At 43.4% G+C, this 26,845-nt stretch overlaps 1 pseudogene; it reads left to right on the top strand.

The window, feature by feature from the left end:
• The window catches only part of LOC106612423 (ankyrin repeat and protein kinase domain-containing protein 1-like), a 69,075-nt pseudogene extending 44,015 nt beyond the window's left edge, over nucleotides 1–25,060 (top strand).
• The last annotated feature ends 1,785 nt before the right edge of the window (nucleotides 25,061–26,845 follow it).

Raw genomic sequence — 26,845 nt, forward strand, 5'->3', positions numbered from 1 at the left:
CTAGACCACCTTTACTCTACACACAGAGACGCATACAAAGCTCTCCCTCGCCCTCCATTTGGAAAATCTGACCATAATTATATCCTCCTGATTCCTAAAGCAGGAAGTACCAGTGACTTGCTTAATACGGAAGTGGTCAGATGACACTGATGCTACACTACAGGACTGTTTTTCTAGCACAGACTGGAATATGTTCCGTGATTCCTCCAATGACATTGAGGAGTATACCAGCTCAGTCAGCGGCTTCATCAATAACTGCATCGACAACGTCATCCCCACAGTGACCGTACGTACATATCCCAACCAGAAGCGATGGATTAAAGGCAACATCTGCACCGAGCTAAAGGCTAGAGCTGCCGCTTTCAAGGAGCGAGACACTAACCTGGACACTTATGAGAGATCCCGCTATGCCCTCAGACGAACCATCAAACAGGCAAAGCATCAATACAGGACAAAGATTGAATCGTACTACACCGGCTCTGACGTTTGTCGGATGTGGCAGGTGTAGTGTGCATGAGAGCACCATCAGTTCCGGACAACTGTGTGATCACACTCCGTAGCCAATGTGTGTAAGACCTTTAAACTAGTCAAGGTGCCAGAAGGACTACCAGGGCATATACTCAGGGCATGAGCGAACCAACTGGCAAGTGTATTCACTGACATTTTCAACTTCTCCCTGACCGAGTCTGTAATACCTACATGTTTCGAGCAGACCACCATTGTCCCTGTGTCCAAGAATGCGAAGGTAACCTTCCTAAATGGCTACCGCCCGTAGCACTCACGTCCGTAGCCATGACATGCTTTGAAAGGCTGGTCATGGCTCACATCAACAGCATCATCCTGGATACCCTAGACCCACTCCAATTCGCATACCACCCTAACAGATCCACAGATGATGCAATCTCAATGGCACTCCACACTGCCCTTTCTCACCTGGACAAAAGGAACACCAATGTGAGAATGCTACAGCTCAGCGTTCAACACCATAGTGTCCACAAAGCTCATTACTAAGCTAAGGACCCTAGGACGAAACACCTCCGTCTGCAACTGGATCCTGGACTTTCTGACGGGCCACCCCCAGGTGATAAGGGTAGGAAACAACACATCTGCCACACTGATCCTCAACACTGGGACCCCTCAGGGGTGCGTGCTTAGTTCCCTTCTGTACTCCTTGTTCACCCATGACAGCATGGCCAAGTACGACTCCACCACCATCATTAAGTTTACTGACGACACAACAGTGGTAGGCTTGATCACCGTCAACGATGAGACAGCCTATAGGGAGGAGGTCAGAGATCTGGCAGTGTGGTCTCTGACCGAACAGGCCTCCGTTATAGAGGGTAGTGCATACTGCCCAATACATCACTGGGGCCAAGCTTCCTGCCATCCAGGACCTATATACTAGGCGGCAGAGGTGGGACCAAGTCATTGTTTTACAAGTCACAAGTAAGTCTCACGTCTTAGCACTCAAGTCCCAAGTCAAGTCCCAAGTCCTAAACTTTGACTTTTGAGCCCTAAACAAGTCATAATGTGCTCTTCACCAAATGTAAAACCATTTCATATTTTTAACAGGAGTAATAGTATATTACATTTACGCAAATCATGAATGCTTTTAAAAATATCTATATATTTATTACTTTCCAAATAAACATTCTATTTCCATGGAAATACATGGTTAGCCATGAGAAAGAACCCCCCCCCCAATAGTGATCGACTATCAAGGATTGCTATGGGGCTCTATCGGGCGATGTAGGCTTGTCGGGCGATGTAGGCTTGTACACAATCGCCCAAACACACACACACACACACACACACACACACACACACACACACACACACACACACACACACACACACACACACACACACTCTCTCTCTGTGTGGTTACAGTTGGCTAACGTATGTCAATGGTTTTAAGAACAGCAGTAACATCAGGCAGTATTTAGGCTACCAACTTCCTAGCCAGTTGTAGTTCAATCTTGAGTGCAATGATCACCTTCCTGCACTGACTGACTGTGTGGAGGCTCATTGATTTAACTTTACGTTAGCCTACATGCTTGTTGCGCCTCAGTATGTAATTTTCTTCCGAATGTTATGCAAGTTGCAACCCGTTTTTTGTTAATACAGCGTCATCTTTATATGCGAAAATAATAATTTGGGGTATCATCTTTCCAAGGGCTCCATCTGAATTCACTCATCGACGTTCCTCTGCACTGCCACGCACAACTTTTTCTCAGCTGGCACAATTTGATTGACTGCTGTCCGATTCAAACTGTAATCCGTTAAATGAAGAGTTGATGCACTGCACACTTTTTTTAATAGCATCATATTTAATATTTGGTCTTGGGGAGGGTATCAAGTCAGGTCGAGTCAAAAGGCTTAAGTCTAAGTCAAGTCACGAGTCATTGGTGTTAAAGTCAAAGTCGAGTTGCAAGTCATCATATTTGTGACTCGAATCTGACTCAAGTCCAAGTCATGTGACTCAAGTCCACACCTCTGCTAGAGGGTGTCAGAGAAAAGCCCAAAAGATTGTCAAAGACTCCAGTCACCCAAGTCATAGACTGTTCTCTCTGCTACCGCACAGCATGTGTTACCGAAGCGCCAAGTCTAGGTCCAAAAGGATCCTTAACAGCTTCTACCTTCAAGCTATAAGAGTGCTGAACAATTAATCAAATGGCCACCTGGACTATTTATATTGCCCCCCCCCCCCCTTAGTTTTTATTTTATTTTTTACTTCAGTTTATTTTGTCAATATTTTCTTAACTCTATTTCTTAAACTGCTTTGTTGGTTAATTAAGGGCTTGTAAGTAAGCATTTCACGGTCAGCACATGTGACAAATACAATTGTATTATATTTGATTTGTTGTGGTAACTTCCAGGTTACCGCTGGACCCGCAGGGAATCAGGCTGTTACCCAGAATCCTTTCAAAATGTGCCAGCTTCACCATCAGCCTCTTCCAGATGCCTTCAATTTGAAAATAGGCCTATGTGCTGTTTGGGGTATATAGCCTTACATGTAGCCTTCAAGCTGAAACCTCACTATTGAAAGATTAAATGTGTTGTATAAAATTATTTCCCTCCAGTGACTTTGATATCAAACAACAACAACTGAGGCAACATGTTTGGAGGCATATTAATAACAGAGGAATGATGTACAATACACTATGTACCTGTAAAGAGACCCAGAAGCATCCTGATTACCGGTTATCTCCTCCAACTCATCATTTTCCATATACACAAGCCGTGTATTTCTCTTTTCTAACTGCAGCAGTGTCTTCAGCACAAAGATCTCTACTCCGAGAAGGGTCCAAAGGCTATCTCCACCAATCTGAGGAACCGCATATCTTTTGGTCCCATGTTGAAAGGAGAAGAGAATTCTTCTCTCCCAGGGGAGATGGGTAATTATTAGCGTGACTAAATAACAAATTGTGATCAATCTTTGATAATACGCTCAAAAGATCCTTATCAGAGAGGAAATTAGTGCCTGATGTATGTAGACTGTATATGCATCCAAAATGGCACCCTATTCCCTATGGGCAAAAGTTGTGCATTATATAGGGAATAGAGTGCCATTTGGGAGGTCTTGTGTTGCTGTTTGAATTTGAGATACAACAGCTGAGATGGAGATTAGGCTTGTCATACTGGGGATGGTGGTGGCGTGTTCGCTGGAGACGGGAACACTGCTGCTTCTTTGGATGGCCTATAGACGGCGGTGGGCCGATTGGATGGTTTACCCAGTCCAGAGCGTGCTACAGCTGGCTGCATAGAGGAGACCTGATCCTACCATGACGAAGTAGGAGACAATGGTCAATCACGTCAGCCTGCAGACCAGACCCTGACCAGAATCAATCCAATTCACTCCTCTTATACGTGACACCCGGGCACAGTTTCTGGAGTTCGATTTATCACTCCCTTCACCGATGCAGTGAATGTCTTAACTTTACACTGTGGTAATATGACACAGACACACGTGTACAGAATAGATTACCTGATGGTTCATTATCATTTTTGTTGTTGTTGCATGACAACAACTGTTAATTCACCAAACCACTGTGCACAATGATTCAAGATGAATTGATGATAAAGAATGTTTTATGATCATTTGAATTTAAACATAATGTGCATATTGTAAACACCATATTATTGTTGCTAGTCTCTTTTACTAAGTCCTCTAAACCTGCGACTGTACAAGTTTGTATAATAGCAAATCTTGAAATTTGTTTGGTAAAAAGTTGATTATCCTCTCAATGATTCTCAATCATCATCTCAAGCATGACCCATATCATCATACTAATTCTGACCAATTGCTTATAACAACTGTACAGATCACTGGCTACTCTAACTAAGACACAAATGACACCGATGATTCATTAACATCTCTGTCTGCACTACTTCATCATGCATCATTTTACCTAAAATGCTACAACAATTTGTTCCTGATTTGCCACAAGGTCAACAGATTTAACAACTTCCACAATACAGGATGACTGGTCATTTCATACACATGAATTAATGACTGCTAATTAATATCCTTGTATGCAAAGCTCATATACAGTGTTTACTGTAGCATTGCCAACAGAACAGAATATACGTTTTGGTACATAATTCATTCCTTAATTGTGTTTGGGAATCTAAGAGTTGTCCCTGTGAATTGAACATATTTTGGTGAAAACAAACTACTATATCTCAACAGCTGCGTCCTGAAGCTTATGTGACATGTGTATGTGCCCATGAGCTCCGGAGTCGAGATGTAGTCGTCAGAAGTTTACATACACTTAGGTTCGAGTCATTAAAACTCATTTTTCAACCACTCCACAAATTTCTTGTTAACAAACTATAGTTTTAGCAAGTCGGTTAGGACATCTACTTTGTCCATGACTGTCACATCCTGACCAGTAAAAGGGGTTGTTTGTTATTATAGTTTGGTCAGGGCGTGGCAGGGGGTGTTTGTTTAGGGTGTTTCGGAGTGTTTTGGTTTATGTTTTATGTTAGTGTATTTCTATGTTCGTTCTATTTGTTCTATTTCTATGCGTAGTTTATCGGGTTGGCCTTCAGTTGGAGGCAGCTGTTCCTCGTTGCCTCTAATTGAAGGTCCTATTTAATAGAGGTGTTTTTGTCATGGGATTTGTGGGTAGTTGTTTCTCTGTATAGTCATTTTGTCCTTACAAGACTGTTTTTTCGTCGTTGTTTTGTTTAAGTGTTTTGTATCACGTTTCTTTATAAATAAAGAAGAAGATGAGCACTTACATTCCCGCTGCGCCTTGGTCCCATCTTTATGACGATCGTGACAGAACTACCCACCAACAACGGACCAAACAGCGGAGGAAGGAGCAGGAGAGGTATCTGGAATCATGGACATGGGAGGAGATTTTGGACGGGGCAGGACCATGGCACCAGGCTGGGGAATACCGACGCCCTAAGGAGGAGCTGGAGGCAGCCAAGGCGGAGCAGTGCCGTTACGAGGCATTATACGCGCCGATTGGCAAACCCGAGAGGCACCCCCAAGAAATGTTTGGGGGGGGGGCACACGGGGAGTGTGGCTAGGTCAGGCAATAGACCTGAGCCAACTCCCGTGTTTATTATGGGGAGCGTTTGGCGGGGAGAAGAGCACCGGTCTTTTCGGAAGTGCGCACGATCTCGCCCATGCGCACGCACAGTCCGGTGCGAGCGATACCAGCCCCCCGTAAGTGCCGTGCTAGAGTGGGCATCCAGCCAGGTAGGAGTATGCCTGCGCAGCGCATCTGGCCACCAGTGCGTCTCCTAGGCCCAGGCTACCCTACGCCTGCTCTATGCATGGCAGCCATCAGGCCTTTGCACAGCCCAGTGCGACCTGTGCCAGCACTCCGCCCGTGCAGGGCTACTGTGATTACCCAGCCAGGATGGGTGGTGCAGGCTGTGCGCTCCAGACCTCCAGTGCTTGTTCATGGCCCGGTGTATCCAGTTCCTGCTCCTCGCACTAGCCCTGAGGTGCGTGTCTCTAGTCTGGCGCCTCCAAAGCCAGCACCACGCACCAGGCCTCCAGTTCGTCCTGTTCTTGCTCCTCGCACTAGCCTTGGGGTGCGTGTCTCCAGTCTGGTACCTCCAAAACCAGCACCACGCACTAGGCTTCCAGTGCGTCAGCCCAGTCCAGTATGTCCTGTTCCTGCTCCTCGCACTAGCCTTGGGGTGCGTGTCTCCAGTCTGGTACCTCCAGTACCAGCCCCATGCACTAGGCTTCCAGTGCGCAGACCCCGTCCAGAGCTTCCGACGACAGTACCCCGTCCAGAGCTTCCGACGACAGTGCCCCATCTAGAGCTTCCAGCGACAGTTTCCCGTCCAGTGCTTCCGGCGATGGCCCACAGTCCGGAGCCAGCAGAGACGGCCCACAGTCCGGAGCCTGCAGAGACGGCCCACAGTCCTGAGCCTGCAGAGACGGCCCACAGTCCGGAGCCTGCAGAGACGGCCCACAGTCCGGAGCCTGCAGAGACGGCCCACAGTCCGGAGCCTGCAGAGACGGCCCACAGTCCGGAGCCTGCAGACACGGCCCACAGTCCGGAGCCTGCAGACACGGCCCACAGTCCGGAGCCTGCAGAGACGGCCTACAGTCCGGAACCGGCGCAGCCAGAGTTGCCCTACAATCCGGAACCGGTGCAGCCAGAGTTGCCCTCCAGTGCGGAGCACCCAGAGTCACCCTCCAGTCCGAGGTCCCCAGTGACACGCATCAGCCCGAGGTCTCCAGCGACGCGCATCAGCCCGAGGTCTCCAGCGACGCGCATCAGCCCGAGGTCTGCAGCGACGCGCATCAGCCCGAGGTCTCAAGCAACACGCCTTAGCCCTGAGTCTTCAGCGGGTGTGGACAGGTTAGGTTGGGGACTAAGGCCGGGGCCTGAGCCACCTCCGTAGTTGGTGGATTGGGGAGGGGAGGGTGTAGCACGGGAGCCGTCGGTGATGGTAGCCACCCTCCCGTCCCTCTCTTTAGTTTGGGATTATTTTTTGTTTGTTTTTGGGGTTATTGTATTACCTAGTGAGTCTGCCTGCAGTCCGGAACCGAGTGAGTCTGCCTGCAGTCCGGAACCGAGTGAGTCTGCCTGCAGTCCGGAAGCGAGTGAGTCTGCCTACAGTCCGGAACCGAGTGAGTCGGCCTTCAGTCTGGAGCTTCCAGAGTCGGCCTACAGTCCGGAGCCCCCAGAGACATTATACAGCCCTGAGCATTATGCAGGGGTGGACAGGTTGGGTGGGGGTAGTAGACCGGAACCTGAGCCACCTCCAGTATAGGTGGGTTGGGGAGGGGGGGGTTGCACGAGTGCTGTCGGTGACGGCAGCCACCCTCCCTTTCGTTTAGGGGGATTCTTTTTGTGTTGGGGGGTATTTGTTTATTTATGTGAGGTGCATCCAGGGTCTGCACCTTTGGGGGGGGGGGGGTACTGTCACGTCCTGACCAGTAATAGGGGTTATTTGTTATTGTAGTTTGGTCAGGACGTGGCAGAGGGTATTTGTTTTATGTGGTTCGGGGTGGTGGTTTGTTTAGATGGGTGTTTGATTGATTATTTCTGGGTTTTGGGTTATGTTCTATGTTTTTTGTATTTCTATGTTCTCTCTAGTTTAGTATTTCTATGTCTAGGTAATTGGGTGTTGGACTCTCAATTGGAGGCAGGTGTTTTTAGTTGTCTCTGATTGAGGGTCCTATATATAGGTATGTGTTTGTATTAGTGTTTTGTGGGAGATTGTTTCTGTGTATAGCTTCAAGCCTTACAGGACTGTTATTCGTCGTTGTTTCTTTTTGTGTACGTGTTTATTTTTGGTTCACCTTCTTTGCCAACTAAATAAAAAAGAAGATGAGTGCACATTTCCCCGCTGCATCTCGGTCCGCTTTATCCGACGACAACCGTTACACTCTGTCAGGAGGAATGGGCCAAAATTCACCCAACTTATTGTTGGAAGCTTGTGGAAGGCTACCCGAAACGTTTGACCCAAATTAAACAATTTAAAGGCAATGCTACCAAATACTAATTGGGTGTATGTAAACTTCTGTCTCACTGGGAATGTGATGAAAGAAATAAAAGCCTAAATAAATAATTCTCTCTACTATTATTCTGACATTTCACGTTCTTAAAATAAAGTGGTGATCCTAACTGACCTAAAACAGAGAATTTTTACTTGGATTAAATGTCAGGAATTGTGAAAAACTGAGTTTAAATGTATTTGGCTAAGGTGTATGTAAACTTCCGACTTCAACTGTAGCTAACAATAACTAGCTAGCGTTGTTAGCGGAGCTATTTTATAAGAAAACGGCTGAGATGACTCAATCCCTTTACCTAGCTAATAAGCCCTCCTCGGCGACAATGTTATTGGGTTGCTGGAATATTAGATATGTATTTTAAATTTAAGATAACTGTCATTGAACTTGGTGGTTACTACTGATTCTACATCCGAGGCGAGAGAAATTGTCCACCTTTGTTTGGTAAGGGCTCGGAGTGATGTCATACACCCAAGAGCGTTCACCCGATCACCCAAAGGATAATAACGACTTCGTCTCCGGCTATCCTATGAAAGGAAATTGCGCGTACTGTAGTTGCCAATTTGAGCTAAATGTGTGTCTCGAGTAACCTGGGGAATGGATATAAGGCTTCATAGTTTGTGGCATATTGGCAAAATGTACTAAAAGACATATAGGAGTTTTGCGTTTGGAAATGTATTACCTACCAATAGACAAAAAAGGCCCGGAAGTAGCAATTCATATCTCACAGAAAAGCAATTTGTTTTCTCATGGAGTTGTTTAATAATAGGCCTATCACTCTTCATTGTTTTGTCTATTAATAAAGATAGATCACATTGTATCAGTCTCTCATGCATACACCCCTTTCAAATTAACAGCTCAGCCTGTCTGCCATGATCTATAGCGTCCGGATGTTGAGAGAGAGTATTGAGCCAGAATTACGTAAAGCATCACTCTGATGTGTTTACTCCCTCCCTGGACAGCAGGCAAACATCGCCTTTAAGATAACTCCATATGTAAATCACAGATCACACACACAGCACATGCACACACACGCACACGCAGGGAGATCAGCGCAGACAGCCCGGAGGGAGAAGAGGCTGAGCAGATTTAGGAGGCAAGGGGAAATTGTGTTGAAGAGGATTTGTTAATAAAAAAAATCCTTGTAGTTGAAAGGGTGAACAAACCGTGCGCAGCTGGAAGCAAAAAATGAGAATAGTCTCAGAATCCCAACCTCCAGGCATTATGAGACACATGGGCCCAAGTCCAAATTAATCAATGAGCCGTTAATACGAAAGCTCCTGAAAACTGCACTGCAGGGAAGGAGACAGATGCAAAAAAAGAGACGTAAGGGAAGCTGAGAAGAATTTGAGTGGCAGAGATTTGGAATGCTCTTTCAGTAGATCTGAAATATCCTGAAGCTGAACTAATTATAATTTTGTTTTGTTAACAACGTGCGAATAAAAAGCACAGTGGGTCATGCTGTACAGGCCCACAATGTACAGTATAGGCCTCTAAGCAAACCTCTCCCTCTTACAGTACCAGTCAAACGTTTGGACACACCTACTCATTCAAGGGTTTTTCTTTATTCTACATTGTAGAATAATAGTGAAGACATCAAAACTATGAAATAACACATATGGAATCATGTAGTAACCAAAAAAGTGTTAAACAAATAAAAATATATTTTGGAATTTCTTTCCTTCTTAGTGCATTTGAGCCAGTCAGTATACAGAAGATAGCCCTATTGGTAAAAGACCAAATCCATATTATGGCAAGAACAGCTCAAATAAGCAAAGAGAAATTACAGTCCATCATTATTTTAAGACCCGAATGTCAGTCAATCCAGAAAATGTGAAGAACTTTGAAAGTTTCTTCAAGTGCAGTTGCAGAACTATCAAGTGCTATGATGAAACTGGCTCTCATGAGGACCGCCACAAGAAAGGAAGACCCAGAGTTACCTCTGCTGCAGAGGATACTTTCATTAGAGTTAACTGCACCTCAGATTGCAGCCCAAATAAATGCTTCACAGAGTTCAAGTAACAGACACATCTCAACATCAACTGTTCAGAGGAGACTGCATGAATCAGGCCTTCATGGTCGAATTCTGCAAATAAACCACTACTAAATGACACCAATAAGAAGAAGAGACTTGCTTGGGCCAAGAAACACGAGCAATGGGCATTAGACAGGTTGATATCTGTCCTTTGGTCTGATGAGTCCAAATTTTAGATTTTTAGTTCCAACCCCTGTGTATTTGTAAGGTGCAGAGTAGGTGAACAGATGATTTCTGCATGTGTGGTTTCCACCGTGAAGCACAGAGGAGGAGGTGTGATGGCGTGGGGTTGCTTTGCTGGTGACACTGTCTGTGATTTATTTAGATTTCAAGGCACACTTAACCAGCATGGCTACCACATTATTCTGCAGTAATATGCCATCCCCTCTGGTTCGCGCTAAGTGGGACAATTACTTGCTTTTCAACAGAACAATAACCCAAAAAACAACATTAGGCTCGATATGGGCTATTTGACCAAGAAGGAGAGTGATGGAGTGCTGCATCAGATGACCTGGCCTCCACAATCACCCGACCTCAACCCAATTGAGAAGTTTTGGGATGAGTTGGACCGCAGAGTCAAGGAAAAGCAGCCAACACGTGCCCAGCATATGTGGGAACTCCTTCAAGACTGTTGTAAAAGCATTCCTCATGAAGCTGGTTGAGAGAATGCCAAGAGTGTGCAAAGCTGTCATCAAGGCAAAGGGTGGCTACTTTGAAGAATCTCAAATCTAAAATATATTTTCATTTGTTTAACACTTTTTTGGTTACTACATGATTCCATATGTGTTATTTCATAGTTTTGATGTAGAAAATAGTAAAAATAAAGAAAATGCCTTGAATGAGTAGGTGTGTCCATGAAAGATTCAATGTTACGTTTCTAAATTGTTCACGAAGGCCCACTCTGTCTCAGACAAACATACCTTGTAAAAGGTTTACTAGAGTGTAAGTATGACATAAATCTGCAAGCCATAGGCAGAACAACAGGATAACTCTAGGAGGATATCTTTATTTTCTAATCTTCCTGAATTGACTTCACATGCACCCGGGCTGCTCATAAATTACCTAACTTTACACCTTTCCTGAATGATAGGCTACCACTACACTAATGGAGCGGAAAAGTGAGGACAGCATGTTCGTGCCAAATGTCACTCTTTTCCCTATTTAGTACAATACTTTTGAACAAAGCCCTATGGGCATCCCCTATTAACCCCTGGTCAAAAGTTGTGCTCTAATCTAGGGAATAGGATGCCATTTGTGACGCACACAGATATTTAGAATAAGTATCAGCCAAGGAGGCATTGTTATGATAGGAGACTGGCGCTGGTGCAATCCTCCTGCAACAGCCACTGCTGCATCACCCGAGAGTCTGAATCTGCAAAGCACAATGCTAATTGATTTGCCCAGCACTGTATCTGATGTCGTCTAATTAGTTACAAGGCGTGTGCATACGGCTTGCTTGGGGACTTTTCTTTTGACTCTGAGTGCAGTTCCTCTGAGCACAGAAAAGGCAAGTGTCATACAAATGAAAGGCTTCTCTCTAGGAGGATTCCAGATGGGAGAAGTTATACAATGAGACATTTTGTTTTTCATTGTGCGTTCGAGGCCCTTGCTATCAAGGACGACTATGCATGTTAAGTCTGAAGAGAACTTAGAAGATAATATGAGATAAGCTTTGCGGGGTCTAAAAATATTATAATGAGCATATACTGTACAGTCGTGGCCAAATGTTTTGAGAATGACACAAATATTAATTTCCGCAAAGTTTTCTGCTTCAGTGTCTTTAGATATTTTTGTCAGATGTTACTATGGAATACTGAAGTATAATTACACGCATTTCATAAGTGTCAAAGGCTTTTATTGACAATTACATGAAGTTGATGCAAAGAGTCAATATTTGCAGTGTTGACCCTTCTTTTTCAAGACCTCTGCAATCCGCCCTGGCATGCTGTCAATTAACTTCTGGGCCACATCCTGACTAATGGCAGCCCATTCTTGCATAATCAATGCTTGGAGTTTGTCAGAATTTGTGGGATTTTGTTTGTCCACCAGCCTCTTGAGGATTGACCACAAGTTCTCAATGGGATTAAGGTCTGGGGAGTTTCCTGGCCATGGACCCAAAATATCGATGTTTTGTTCCCCGAGCCACTTAGTTATCACTTTTGCCTTATGGCAAGGTGCTCCATCATGCTGGAAAAGACATTGTTCATCACCAAACTGTTCCTGGATGGTTGGGAGAGGTTGCTCTCGGAGGATATGTTGGTACCATTCTTTATTCATGGCTGTGTTCTTAGGCAAAATTGTGAGTGAGCCCACTCCCTTGGCTGAGAAGCAACCCCACACATGAATGGTCTCAGGATGCTTTACTGTTGGCATGATACAGGACTGATGGTAGAGCTCACCTCCGGACAAGCTTTTTTCCAGATGCCCCAAACAATTGGAAAGGGGATTCATCAGAGAAAATGACTTTACCCCAGTCCTCAGCAGTCCAATCCCTGTACCTTTTTCAGAATATCAGTCTGTCCCTGATATGTTTTTCCTGGAGAGAAGTGGCTTCTTTGCTGCCCTTCTTGACACCAGGCCATCCTCCAAAAGCCTTCGCCTCACTGTGCGTGCAGATGCACTCACACCTGCCTGCTGCCATTCCTGAGCAAGCTCTGTACTGGTGGTGCCCCGATCCCGCAGCTGAATCAACTTTATGACGGCACGTGTTTCCTTGCAGGTAACCATGGTTGACAGAGGAAGAACAATGATTCCAAGCACCACCCTCCTTTTGAAACTTCCAGTCTGTTATTCGAACTCAATCAGCATGACAGAGTGATCTCCAGCCTTGTCCTCATCAACACTCACACCTGTGTTAACGAGAGAATCACTGACATGATGTCAGCCTGTCTTTTTGTGGCAGGGCTGAAATTCAGTGGAAATGTTTTTGGGGGATTCAGTTCATTTGCATGGCAAAGAGGGACTTTGCAATTAATTGCAATTCATCTGATCACTCTTCATAACAGTCTGGAGTATATGCAAATTGCCATCATACAAACTGAGGCAGCAGACTTTGTGAAAATTAATATTTGTGTCATTCTCAAAACTTTTAGCCATTACTGTATGTGCTCTTTAACAGGCTTTTGAAAGTCGTTTTCAGTTGGTAAAAGAAGCTGACTCTTCAGCAAGTAGTTTTAATGTGACAGTACAGTAATCTAAGTTTGATCAAATGTTTTCAGACTTCTTCTGATGACATACTTTAACGTCCGAGGCCATCTATTTTGTAAATCCAGCTATATGAAACAATCCAAAATTAGTTTGGATTGATGATCTTTTCCATAGCTGTATCTACACGACCGATGGAGTAGGATGTGAATTCATCTTTACATTGTACCACTTTTCAGGTGAAAACAGGTCATTTTGGAGTGTAATGTTCCTTTAATGATAAAAAAGAACATTAAAGATGAAGCCATTTCCATAATCATAAAGTAGAGTACTGCTGGCAATCAAGTGTCAAGTGAGGTACATTTTTTCATCTGAGCACACAATTTCCCATAATGATCTCCCTAAGATCAATGTCAGCTCCCCTGCGAAATCGAATTAGCACAATAAAAAAATTACCATAAAAATCTGTCAATTTAAGATAGAGATACTGTATCTGTTTTTTTTTTGCATTGGATGTGTCTCAATCCACCACATCCGCCTATGTAGTAACACTCCGAACGGTTTGGCCTACAAACTATTATGACACATCTATGGAAAGGTGAGACTTGTACATGTCGGTTTTGCTCTAGGACGCCAACAGGCCTCACAAGACTCGTCTGAAGGTCCCCGGTACCAGTCACAAAAAAGTGGATGTCTATATGGAGACTGCTTAGTGACAAAAATAAAGGATTAAATACAGTGCATACGGAAAGTATTCAGACCCCTTCCCTTGTTCCACATTCTGTTACGTTACAGACTTATTCTAAAATTGATTAAATCATGTTATTCCCTCATCAATCTACACACAATATCCCATAATGACAAAGCAAAACAGGGTTTTAGATTTTTTTTAGAAACACACCTGCCTTTATAAGGTCACACAGTTGACAGTGCATGTCAGAGCAAAACACCAAGCCATGAGTTCGAAGGAATTGTCCGTAGAGTTCCGAGACAGGATTGTTTTTTATTTATTTTATTTCACCTTTATTTAACCAGGTAGGCAAATTGAGGACAAGTTCTCATTTACAATTGCGACCTGGCCAAGATAAAGCAAAGCAGTTCGACAACATTCAACAACACAGAGTTACACATGGAGTAAAACAAATATACAGTCAATAATACAGTAGAAAAATAAGTCTATGTATGATGTGAGCAAATGAGGTGAGATAAGGAAGGTAAAGGAAAAAAGGCCATGGTGGCAAAGTAAATACAATAACACTATACAATAAAACACTGGAATGGTAGATTTGTAGTAGAAGAAAGTGCAAAGTAGAAATAATGGGGTGCAAAGGAGCAAAATAAATAAATAAATAAATACAGTAGGGGAAGAGGGAGTTGTTTGGGCTAAATTATAGATGGGCTATGTACAGGTGCAGTGATCTGTGAGCTGCTCTGACAGCTGGTGCTTAAAGCTAGTGAGGGAGATAAGTGTTTCCAGTTTCAGAGATTTTTGTAGTTCGTTCCAGTCATTGGCAGCAGAGAACTGGAAGGAGAGACGGCCAAAGGAGGAATTGGCTTTGGGGGTGACCAGAGAGATATACCTGCTGGAGATATACCTGCTGATTGATTGATACTCGGATGTCAAATACTGTCAAATACTCATGCATTAAAGCTCATCATAGCACTTGAGTGAGTATATACACTACAGCATTTCAGGTATCAGAGCTACCTGATTTATCAGGTTTCCTTCCTGCTGTCTGATGGGAACCTAAGGATTTTCTTGTCAGGCAGTCTGGGTTTATGTGAGATTAGAGACGGTGTTGTGACACACAGGAGGAGCTCTGCCCCCATGGATCGTGTTGGCAGGGGCATCGAGAAGTTCAGGATCTTCAAGAAGGATGACTTTGAGGCTGACTGGATTAAGGTGACGGAACGCAGCTTTGGCCAGGTCTACAGAGTGAAACTCAAGCTTTGGAGGGATAAGTGTGCCCTGAAAAGCTTCGATACCATCTTCACTCGCACCAGTTTCTTCATGTATTGTTATTGTGGCTTTATGACAGGATATACTCTAGAACAGAGCAACCAATAAATCACGTCATTTAATTGCCAGTTTTTAATAGAATAACAATCACTAAAAGAGAACACATTTGGGCGTTTGGATAAGTAGCAGTTTGCAGTAGTGGTCTAAATACCGGGAAAATAAATTTGAAAGATTGAAACTGACAACACAACATTTTTTGCTGAGGCTAGTCAGGTGTGAAAAAACCCTGTCAACTCTCCCTTATACTTGTCCTTTCTTTGTTTGTAGGAGAATGATAGAGGAGGCATCCAAGATGGAGAAAGTGACATTCAAGTACATCTACGGGGTGTGTAATGACCCTCCCGGCATGGTGATGGTGTACATGAGTAATGGCTCCCTGGATCATCTCCTCACCAGCCACATGTTGATGATGTGGCCCAAGAAGTTCCAAGCGGTTCACGAGGCCACCATGGACATGAACTTCCTTCACAGCATGAACCCTCCACTTCTCCACCTGATCCTCAAGCCTTCAAACATCCTTCTAGACGATCACCTCCACATCAAGGTGAGGATAGCTCTTTAGAGACGCTGATATGCCGTTAAAGCAGCTATTACTTTTTTTAAAGTGTAATGAGCGAGACGAGGGTCATTAATGATCTCTTGACTCTTTTTTAATTAGGCATGCAAACATTAAAAAGTGTAGGGTTATATTTCAATAAGAGTTCAGTGGTACATGCTAATGATTATCAGTATGAATAAAATTTCCCTCCAAAGATTTCAGATTTTGGCTTAATTAAGTGGGAGGTTGGGAGCAAGAAGGAATTCATTGAGAATTTGACGGCAAGAGGAAACATTTGCTACATGCCTCCAGAGACTTTTACCCTGTGCCCTGAGCATCCGGGAACCAAGTTCGATGTTTACGGGTAAGGTTGTTGCCAAAGGCGAATTCCTACAAACTCACACATAGGCCCACTATAGAACTGTGTCAATAGGCTAGTTCTCTCTCTCTGCAGACAAATTCCCTAGTGTATGAAGTAATACAAACAAACTAACTATAATTAACACTAACTCTTATTTATTAACACTAACTATAAGTCACAGATTTTTTTCAATATTGTTTCTAATGAGGTATTATCTTTGATCATGTAATTTAGATTTAATAGACACTTAACAAAAATATAAACGCAACATGTCCCATGGTCCCATGTTTCATGTGCTGAAATAAATTATCCCAGAAAATGTCCATACACACAAAAAATCGTATTTCTCTCCAATTCTCTGCACAATTTGTTTGCATCCCTGTTACTGAGCATTTCACCTTTGCCAAGATAATCCATCCACCTACAGGTATGGCATATCAAGAATCTGATTAAACAGCATGATTATTACACAGGTGCACCTTGTGCTGGGGACAATAAAAGGCCACTCTAAAATGTGCAGTTTTGTCAACAACACAATGCCACAGATGTCTCAAGTTGAGGGAGCATGCAATTAGCATACTGAATGCAGAAATGTCCACCAGAGCTGTTGCTGGAGAATTGAATGTTAATTTCTCTACCATAAGCCACCTCCAACATCATTTTAGAGAAATTGGCAGTATGTCCAACCAGCCTCACAACCACAGACCATGTGTAACCACGCCAGCCAAGGACCTCCACATCCTGCTTCTTTATCTGCAGGATCGTCTGAGACCAGCCACCAGGACAGCTGATGAAACTGTGGGCAAATGCTCACCTTTGATGGCCACTGGTGCGCTGGAGAAGTGGGCTCTTCATGGATGAATCCCGCTTTCCACTGTACCAGGCCGATGGCAGACAGCATGTATAGAGTTGTATGGGCGAGTGGTTTGCTGATGTCAACGTTGTGAACAGAGTGCCCCATGGTGGTGGTGAGGTTATGGTATGGGCAGGCATAAGCTACGGACAACAAACACAATTGTATTTTATCGATGGCAATTTGAATGCACAGAGATACCGTGACTTGATCCTGATGGCCATTGTCATGCCATTTATCTGCCGCCATCACCCATGTCGCAAAGACCTGTACACAATTCCTGGGAGCTGAAAATGTCCCAGTTTTTCCATGTCCTGCATACTCACCAGACATGTCACCCATTGACCAGGTTTGGGATGCTCTGGATTGACGTGTACGTCAGCGTGTTCCAGTTCTCATCAATATCCAGCAACTTCACACAGCCATCAAAGAGGAGAGGGACAACATTCCACAGGCTACAATCAACATCCTGATCAACTATATGCGAAGGAGATGTGTTGTGCTGCTAGAGGCAAATGGTGGTCACAATAGATACTGACTGGTTTTCAGATCCACGCCCTTACCTTAAAAAAAAACGTATCTGTGACCAACAGATGCATATTTGTATTCCCAGTCATGTGAAATCAATAGATTAGGGCATAATGTCACGTCCTGACCATAGAAAGCTTTTATTTTCTATGGTAGAGTAGGTCAGGGCGTGACAGGGGGTTTTGTCTATTTTACTTTTTCTGTTGTGTGGTTCTAGTTTCTGTTTTTCTATGTTGTTTTTTTTGGGGACGATCTCCAATTAGAGGCAGCTGGTCATCGTTGTCTCTAATTGAGGATCATATTTAGTAGTTGTTTTTTCCACCTGGGTTTGTGGGAGATTACTTTTTGAGTCAGTGTATGTTGCACCTCTTCGTCACGGTTTGTTGGTTTAATTAGTTTATTTGTATGTCTGGCATAGTTTCACAGTTAAATAAAATATGTGGAATGATACATCGCTGCGCCTTGGTCTCGTTCATACGACACCCTTGACACATAATGAATGTATTTCAATTGAAGGATTTCCTTATATGAACCGTAACTGAGTAAAATCTTTGAAATTGTTGCATGTTGCATTTATATTTTTCTTCAGTCTAATTAGACACATGGGGAAAGAACCACATACACGTTATCCGGTATTACGTGTTCCTTGTTTTAATTTAGCTTCTCTGTTGTTATGTGGGAAATCCTGACCCAGAAGAACCTTATCAAGGTGGGAAATGTGAGTAGTGGTAATGCATTCTGATTCATGTATCAGATTTTTTTTTTTATTGAATCACAGACACAGTAGTGTTTGACAAAGTTCAGGTTGTTAAACTATACGAGCTAATAATCACATTTTACTTTGAGAGGTCATTTTTTCAAATTATTTCTCATCTGAATGAACACATAACTTCCTGTGATACAGGTAAAAGGTCAGGTGTGGAAAAGATCTCTGATGACAAGCCACACGAAAGTGAGCAGATGATCACAATATTGCAACGGTGCTGGGATCAGGATCCCAGAGATAGGCTGACTTCTCAGGTAACACTTCACCTGATTGCAGATCTGTTTGTGCTGTAAAATACTGTAGAATAGAATGGAAACATTATTGTTAATTTGGTTAGAAAGAAAAAAAAAATATTCTTCCTTTTTCCCAAACCCAGACACACCCACATGTTGAGAGGCACAGGGTCATCCACAGTGCAGTGCAAGATGAAGAGATATTTTGGGGTTTTACTCAATGGCACAATAGTAATGATCTGAAACCAGCAGCCCTCCAGTAGCCAATTCAGTCCACATTTTTCCATTGCCATGCTTTTGGGCTACCTACGGCCAACCAACTCCTATGGTCATTGTCATCAGGCTAGATAACATTGTGTATCCCTCGCCATACCAAACAGCAAACAACAACAAAACAAGTCTATCTTAGAGACAACAAAAGGGGGAGAATAGCCACACCGTGTTATTATCAGAAACAGAATGGCCACCACTTTGTAATCACTAAAAGTCAAGAAAGAAATTATGAACGGCCTTTGTTGTCTCCAAGTGCCATAGGCTTAACTTTTCAACAACAAAAAAAATAAACCTTTTAAACCCACACATTACCCATGTGAGTGCTCCAGCGCAATGTTTCTTCAAAACAAGGCAAGCCCATCTGTTGGAGAATGACACAATATGGCTGAACATGTTGTGTGGTCTTTGTTCAGTAAACGATTGGCTGATCTTACACTGGCTGAGGCCAAATCCTCAGACGGGTTGCAAAGGGAGGGTCTATTACTGGTAACTTTAGAAATGTACCAGTAAACTACCAGAATGTTGGTAAATTTCTAGGATTTTATGGAATTTTCATCACAAGAAATCTAGTGGCCTTTTTAAGTACATCAGATTATCACTGGTGTCTGTAATTATCTCTGGCCCACTGCGTGGCCTTAACTTGTCCCACTATTGTTTGTGGAGATATGCTCTGATGAAGGTCAACTGACTGAAAGCTTAGTCTCTATTAAAATGGATTTGTATCTGACTGGAAGTTTGCGGATACTTTTTCCTGTTTCTCAAATTATGCATTTTGTTTCCAGCACCTTCACAATTCAGTTTTGGGTGTGCGGTAGATTCTGCCTATTTATCTACATGGATTTTCATCACATGTAAAAAATACAACATAGTAAAATAAGATGATTTTAAGATAAAGAAATGGAATGACAAAGCTGTAAAACATTATCCTAAATATAACCCATCAACTTAGCGAAAACCATTTGTGTGTTTCAGTATTAAATATCCTTTATATTTTTTACACACTCGTATTCATTTTACTATGTCCACATATGTTTGTTGTAAACGTTTAGGGGCCGAACTGTTTGTTGTGAAAAAAGTAAATAATTGGAAGAGTTGCAGAGGTAATTGAAAATAATGCCATTGTTGATTAAATATAGGATATTTTCGCTTGAACCATATAGTCTATTTACTAAAAACTCATGGACAATACGGACACAGATATATATACTGCTCAAAAAAATAAAGGGAACACTTAAACAACACAATGTAACTCCAAGTCAATCACACTTCTGTGAAATCAAACTGTCCACTTAGGAAGCAACACTGATTGACAATAAATTTCACATGCTGTTGTGCAAATGGAATAGACAACAGGTGGAAATTATAGGCAATTAGCAAGACACCCCCAATAAAGGAGTGGTTCTGCAGGTGGTAACCACAGACCACTTCTCAGTTCCTATGCTTCCTGGCTAATGTTTTGGTCACTTTTGAATGCTGGCGGTGCTTTCACTCTAGTGGTAGCATGAGACGGAGTCTACAACCCACACAAGTGGCTCAGGTAGTGCAGCTCATCCAGGATGGCACATCAATGCGAGCTGTGGCAAGAAGGTTTGCTGTGTCTGTCAGCGTAGTGTTCAGATCATGGAGGCACTACCAGGAGACAGGCCCGTACATCAGGAGACGTGGAGGAGGCCGTAGGAGGGCAACAACCCAGCAGCAGGACCGCTACCTCTGCCTTTGTGCAAGGAGGAGCAGGAGGAGCACTGCCAGAGCCCTGCAAAATGACCTCCAGCAGGCTACAAATATGCATGTGTCTGCTCAAACGGTCAGAAACAGACTCCATGAGGGTGGTATGAGGGCCCGATGTCCACAGGTGGGGGTTGTGCTTACATCCCAACACTGTGCAGGACGTTTGGCATTTGCCAGAGAACACCAAAATTGGCAAATTCGCCACTGGCGCCCTGTGCTCTTCACAGATGAAAGCAGGTTCACACTGAGCACATGTGACAGACGTGACAGTCTGGAGACGCCGTGGAGAACGTTCTGCTGCCTGCAACATCCTCCAGCATGACCGGTTTAGCGGTGGGTCAGTCATGGTGTGGGGTGGCATTTCTTTGGGGGGCCGCACAGCCATCCATGTGCTCGCCAGAGGTAGCCTGACTGCCATTAGGTACCGAGATGAGATCCTCAGACCCCTTGTGAGACCATATGCTGGTACGGTTGGCCCTGGGTTCCTCCTAATGCAAGACAATGCTAGACCTCATGTGGCTGGAGTGTGTCAGCAGTTCCTGCAAGAGGAAGGCATTGATGCTATGGACTGGCCCGCCCGTTCCCCAGACCTGAATCCAATTGAGCACATCTGGGACATCATGTCTCGCTCCATCCACCAACGCCACGTTGCACTACAGACTGTCCAGGAGTTGGCGGATGCTTTAGTCCAGGTCTGGGAGGAGATTCCTCAGGAGACCATCCGCCACCTCATCAGGAGCATGCCCAGGCGTTGTAGGGAGGTCATACAGGCACATGGAGGCCACACACACTACTGAGCCTCATTTTGACTTGTTTTAAGGACATTACATCAAAGTTGGATCAGCCTGTAGTGTGGTTTTCCACTTTAGTTTTGAGTGTGACTCCAAATCCAGACCTCCATGGGTTGATAAATTGGATTTCCATTGATTATTTTTGTGTGATTTTGTTGTCAGCACATTCAACTATGTAAGGAAAAAAGTATTTAATAAGATTATTTCATTCATTCAGATCTAGGATGTGTTATTTTAGTGTTCCCTTTATTTTTTTTTGCAGTGTATATAAAAAAAAGAATAATTTACACTACCGGTCAAAAATTTTAGAACACCTACTCATTCAAGGGATTTTCTTTACTTTTACTATTTTCTACATTGTAGAATAATAGTGAAGACATCAAAACTATGAAATAACACATATGGAATCATGTAGTAACGAAAAAAGGGTTAAACAAATCAAAATATATTTTATATGTGAGGTTCTTCAAATAGCCACTCTTTGCCTTGATGACAGCTTTGCACACTCTTGGCATTCTCTCAACCAGCTTCACCTGGAATGCTTTTCCAACAGTCTTGATGGAGTTTCCACATATGCTGAGCACTTGTTGGCTGCTTTTCCTTCACTCTGCAGTCTGACTCATCCCAACCATCTCAATTTGGTTGAGGTTGGGGGATTGTGGAGGCCAGGTCATCTGATGCAACACTCCATCACTCTCCTTCTTGGTAAAATAGCCCTTACACAGCCTGGAGGTGTGTTTTGGCATCCCAAACCGGATGGGATGCCGTATCGCTGTAGAATGCTGTAGTAGCCATGCTGGTTAAGTGTGCCTTGAATTCTAAATAAATCACAGGCACCAGCAAAGCACCCCCACACCATAACACCTCCTCCCCCATGCATAACGGTGGGAAATACACATGCGGAGATCATCTGTTCACCCACACCGTGTCTCACAAAGATTGCACAGGTTGGAACTACAAAATCTCCTATTTGGACTCCAGACCAAAGGACAAATTTCCACCGGTCTAATGTCCATTGCTCATGTTTCTTGGCCCAAGCAAGTCTCTTCTTCTTACTGGTGTCCTTTAGTAGTGGTTTCTTTGCAGCAATTCGACCATGAAGGACTGATTCACACAGTCTCCTCTGAACAGTTGATGTTGAGATGTGTCTGTTACTTGAACTCTGTGAAGCATTTCTTTGGGCTGCAATTTCTGAGGCTGGTAGCTCTAATAAATTTACAGTATTCTCTGCAGCAGAGGTAACTCTGGGTCTTCCATTCCTGTTACGGTCATCATGAGAGCCAGTTTGAATACATTTTACTATTAAAGCATAAATGTCTAAAGTTACCATAGATTGCCATAGATTACCTGTTAATTACAGAAAATGATGGTAAATTTGGTAAATTACCAGTAGTTTATTTAACAAGTTCTTTTTTTTTTTTACCCTCACTCTGACCTGAATTGCACAGCACTCAGTAACTCTGCATCTGTTTCTGTTAAAGATCATAATGATCCTGTTCAGGGCTTGTAGACTAAGATTTCTGATCTTAGACTTTGAGGAGACTCAGAGAGACTCTGAGAGCACATGCTCTGCTCACTGTAATGTGTATTGATGTGAGATGCCTTATTGTAATATTGTAAAATTAACTTGGATAAGATTGGATCATTTACAGAAGCTGCAGGTCACCTAGTTAGGAAGCAATTCAGGCAGAGGATTAAAGTGCCATGTTAATGAATACTAACGAACACCATATGTATGCAAACACTGCCGCATCGAAATTAGCAACACTTTTCCGGTCCTGTAAGCATATCGGTGGGATTTGATTTATGCATCAAACTTTGTTACAACCACAATTTGATTAGCTGCATTACCATCCCCTCCTCTATTGAGCCAGTAAGCCTATATTTTCCATATTACAGCATTATTATGCATAAGAATAGGTTATTTGCATTCTACTATCATAAAATGGACACCTTAAATCTGTATGAACAAAGGTGTACGTTTGTTTCAGTGTGATTTTTCTTGGGCCCTTGAATATTGTCTTGGCTACAGCAGTTGTTGTACATTATGAAACGTTTTCATAAAACTATAGTGCCTCATGGATTTTATAATCTGTTTTTCCCAAGATGAAAAACACCAATGTTCGAACAGAATTCTAAATGAACAACTTACAATATTCACACTTGTACACATCTTGTTAACATTTTGAGTATGACGGATGCATGCAGCAATTTGAGATTCTGTTATCAACATACTCTTTGTCTGTTTCTTTATTTCCAGATACTGTTCGAAAGACAGACGCTCTGAATGACGTCCTGGGAATAGGTGGATGAAGCAAAGGGGAATAGATACACTCACCTGATTATACCATGCTGTCGTCCAGCTGCAGAAGAGTGAGTGCTCAGTGCTGCATCCTCCATCAATGTTGAGATAACAGATAGAAAGCTCTCTCTCTCTCTGTCTGTCTCTCATGGTTTGCTCTCCCATGTGTATTTTAAAAAAGCCCTTGATAATGCCAACTGTATGGTTGTATAACGTGTGCATCTTATAAACAGTTCTCCTTAGCTCCAGTCACATGTCCATCTCCAATATATGGGACAGAAAATGTTCTGCAGAATATCAATAGCTAACTGTTACATGTCAAGGTGATAAATAACTACTCCATTAATAACAACATTCACTTGTTGATGTGCTGCTATTATGACGACCTACTACTAACGCTTCATTTTCATTATATCTCCATTAAGAAATCCACGTGCTCACTCGCCAACCCTTCAGGTTGGAACTGAAGAAGGAAATGCTTTGCTAGTTAGAGAAATTTACAAAAAGCTGTCCCTCTGGATCATCTGACAAAATGTTTATTTAGTTCTGGCTCTTAGACCTGGGACAAAACAACAACTGTGCAAAATGAATAATGCATAGGAGGAAAGCCTTGTCTCTCTTTAGATAAAGCCAACTTGTATGCAAATTCATGCACATTTTAATAAACCATGGCTAACGGCCATGAGAACGTTGTGCGTCTCCTCCTGATGCGGCTGGGGAGCGCCGACGAGCGCGAGGAGCTCCATGGGAGGATGGTGCTTCACGTGGAAAGTGTGTACGGCCACCTCACCATCACCAAGCTCCTGCTCAGTAAGGGAGTTGACCACAACGGGACGGACCACTCCCTGACCACTCCCTGACCACTGCTTTACACCTGGCAGCCGAGGAGGGCCACAACAGGGTGGCCAGGCAGCTGGTGACAGCTGGTGCCGGTCAACTCCCTGGACAGCTGACATTACACCCCTTTCCACTTCGCTGCCCTCAATGGACACACGGGCATCTGCAGGTTGCTGTTGGGCAACGGGGCGATCCCCGACCCCAGGAACCTCCAGGGTTGGACGCCAATGCACTTGGCTGCGCTGAAGGGGAAGCCCACAAGGGCTCTGTGGACCTGCCAGGGAAGGGCGGCTGGACGCCCCTCCACTTGGCCTGCCACCACAGGCAGGAAAATGTGGTGTCCAAGCTGCTGGCAGCTAAGGCCGATCCCAACGTGGCAGAGGATAGCGGTTGGATGGCACTCCACTTGGAGTGTAACGGCGGGCTTTTCCCCAGTGTGCTCCAGCTTATCACGCGTCGTGCCAACGTAAACGCTCAGAACAGCCAGGCCACCCCGTTACACCTGGCTGCCTAGAATGCCAGCGTTCTCATTACCAAAGCCCTGCTATTCAACGGGGCAGAGAGGATTAGTAAGGATTCGACAGGCTGCACAGGCCTATACCTGGCCAGGAAGTGTCAGAAAGAGGAGGTAGTGCAGCTACTGGAGGACAGTTAGTGAGCCTTTCACACTACTGAGCCGAACTGAGCTGAGCAATGCCAAACTGTACTGAGCTGAACCGAGCCAAACACAACTGAGCTACTGAGCTGGCCTGGTTACATATCCACTATTGTTGCTGGAACTATGCTAAAAATAATAATGTGAGAAGAAGCTATCCGAGTCAGTACAATTTGGTTTGGGTTAGCAAGATGGTGTACTAGAGAGGGTACTAGAAAGCGAACAACGGCATGCTGAAATATAACTCTGGACAGGGTAAAACTGATGTCAGGCGTAGTGACAGTAGAGTACATCACTGTGGGGAAGAGTGTATTGATTCTCTCTACTGATTTATGTCCCTACGGTGGGACGGTAGCGTCCCACCTGGCCAACATCCGGTGAAATTGCAGAGTGCCAAATTCAAAATACAGAAATACTCATAATAAACATTTATAAAATATACAAGTGTTACACATCGGCTTAAAGATTAACTTGTTGTTAATCCAGCCGCTGTGTCAGATTTCAAAAAGGCTTTACGGTGAAAGCAAACCATGCGATTATCTGAGGACATCGCCCCGCTTACAAAAGCATACAAACATTTTCCAGCCAAGTAAAGGAGTCACAAAAGTCAGATATAGCGATAAAATGAATCACTTACCTTTGATGATCTTCATATGGTTGCACTAACAAGACTCCCTGTTACACAATAAATGTTTGTTTTGTTCGATAAAGTCCCTCTTTATGTCCCAAAAACTCAGTTTTGTTGGCGCATTTAGTTCAGTAATCTACTGGCTCCAGGGCGGTCAAAACATGCAGACGAATACATCCTAATAGTACCGGTAAAGTTTATCGAAACATGTCAAACCATGTTTCTAATTAATCCTCAGGTTGTCTGTTGTCTAAATAATCAATAATATTTCAACCGGACAATAGCGTTTTCAATAGAAAGGAAAAACAACGAACGGCGCTCTATCGGTCACCGCGCGAAGCAGCTCTGCATTCTTCCCTGTCCTCTGACCAAAAGGTATTTTTACTCGTTGTTTTTCAAAATACAAGCCTGAAAGCATGTCTAAAGACTGTTGACATCTAGTGGAAGCCATAGTAACTGCAATCTGGGCCCTATCCCATAACATAGTCAATAGGCATTCAATGGAAAACAAATTAAAAAAATCCCACTTCCTGGATGGATTTTCCTCAGATCTTCGCCTGCCATATCAGTTCTGTTATACTCACAGACATTATTTTATCAATTTTAGAAACTTCAGAGTGTTTTCTATCCAATACTACCATGCATATGTATATCCTAGCTTCTGGGCCTGAGTAACAGGCAGTTTACTTTGGGCACGTTTGTCATCCATACTTCAAAATACTGCCCCCTACCCAAGAGAGGTTTTAAGAATGTTATTCTAAATGCTCAATGTTATTTTGTTATGTTAATTTAAATGGTTCAATTATTGTTTTAGTACTCAAGGATGACCTTACTGTATGTTGTCGACGTCTATAAAAATTTAATTATAACTCTGACCACGAGTGGATAATGAAATAATTTTTCATTAGCTGGCAAAAAGTGGTTTATCCTTCTCCTCACTGTGGTGACCAACCAAGAGGACTATATCTTGTGCAGGACTCAGCTGTCACACATTACTGTATATTGAATAGAACTGAAATGCATTGAGAAATATACTTACTTTCCTCCTATGCATTATTCATTTTGCACAGTTGTTGTTTTGTCCCAGGTCTAAGAGCCAGAGCTAAATAAACATTTTGTCAGATGATCCAAAGGAACAGCTTTTTGTCAATTTCTCT

Source organism: Salmo salar, chromosome ssa09 (genome assembly GCF_905237065.1).
Source record: "Salmo salar chromosome ssa09, Ssal_v3.1, whole genome shotgun sequence".
Taxonomy (NCBI): Eukaryota; Metazoa; Chordata; class Actinopteri; order Salmoniformes; family Salmonidae; genus Salmo; species Salmo salar.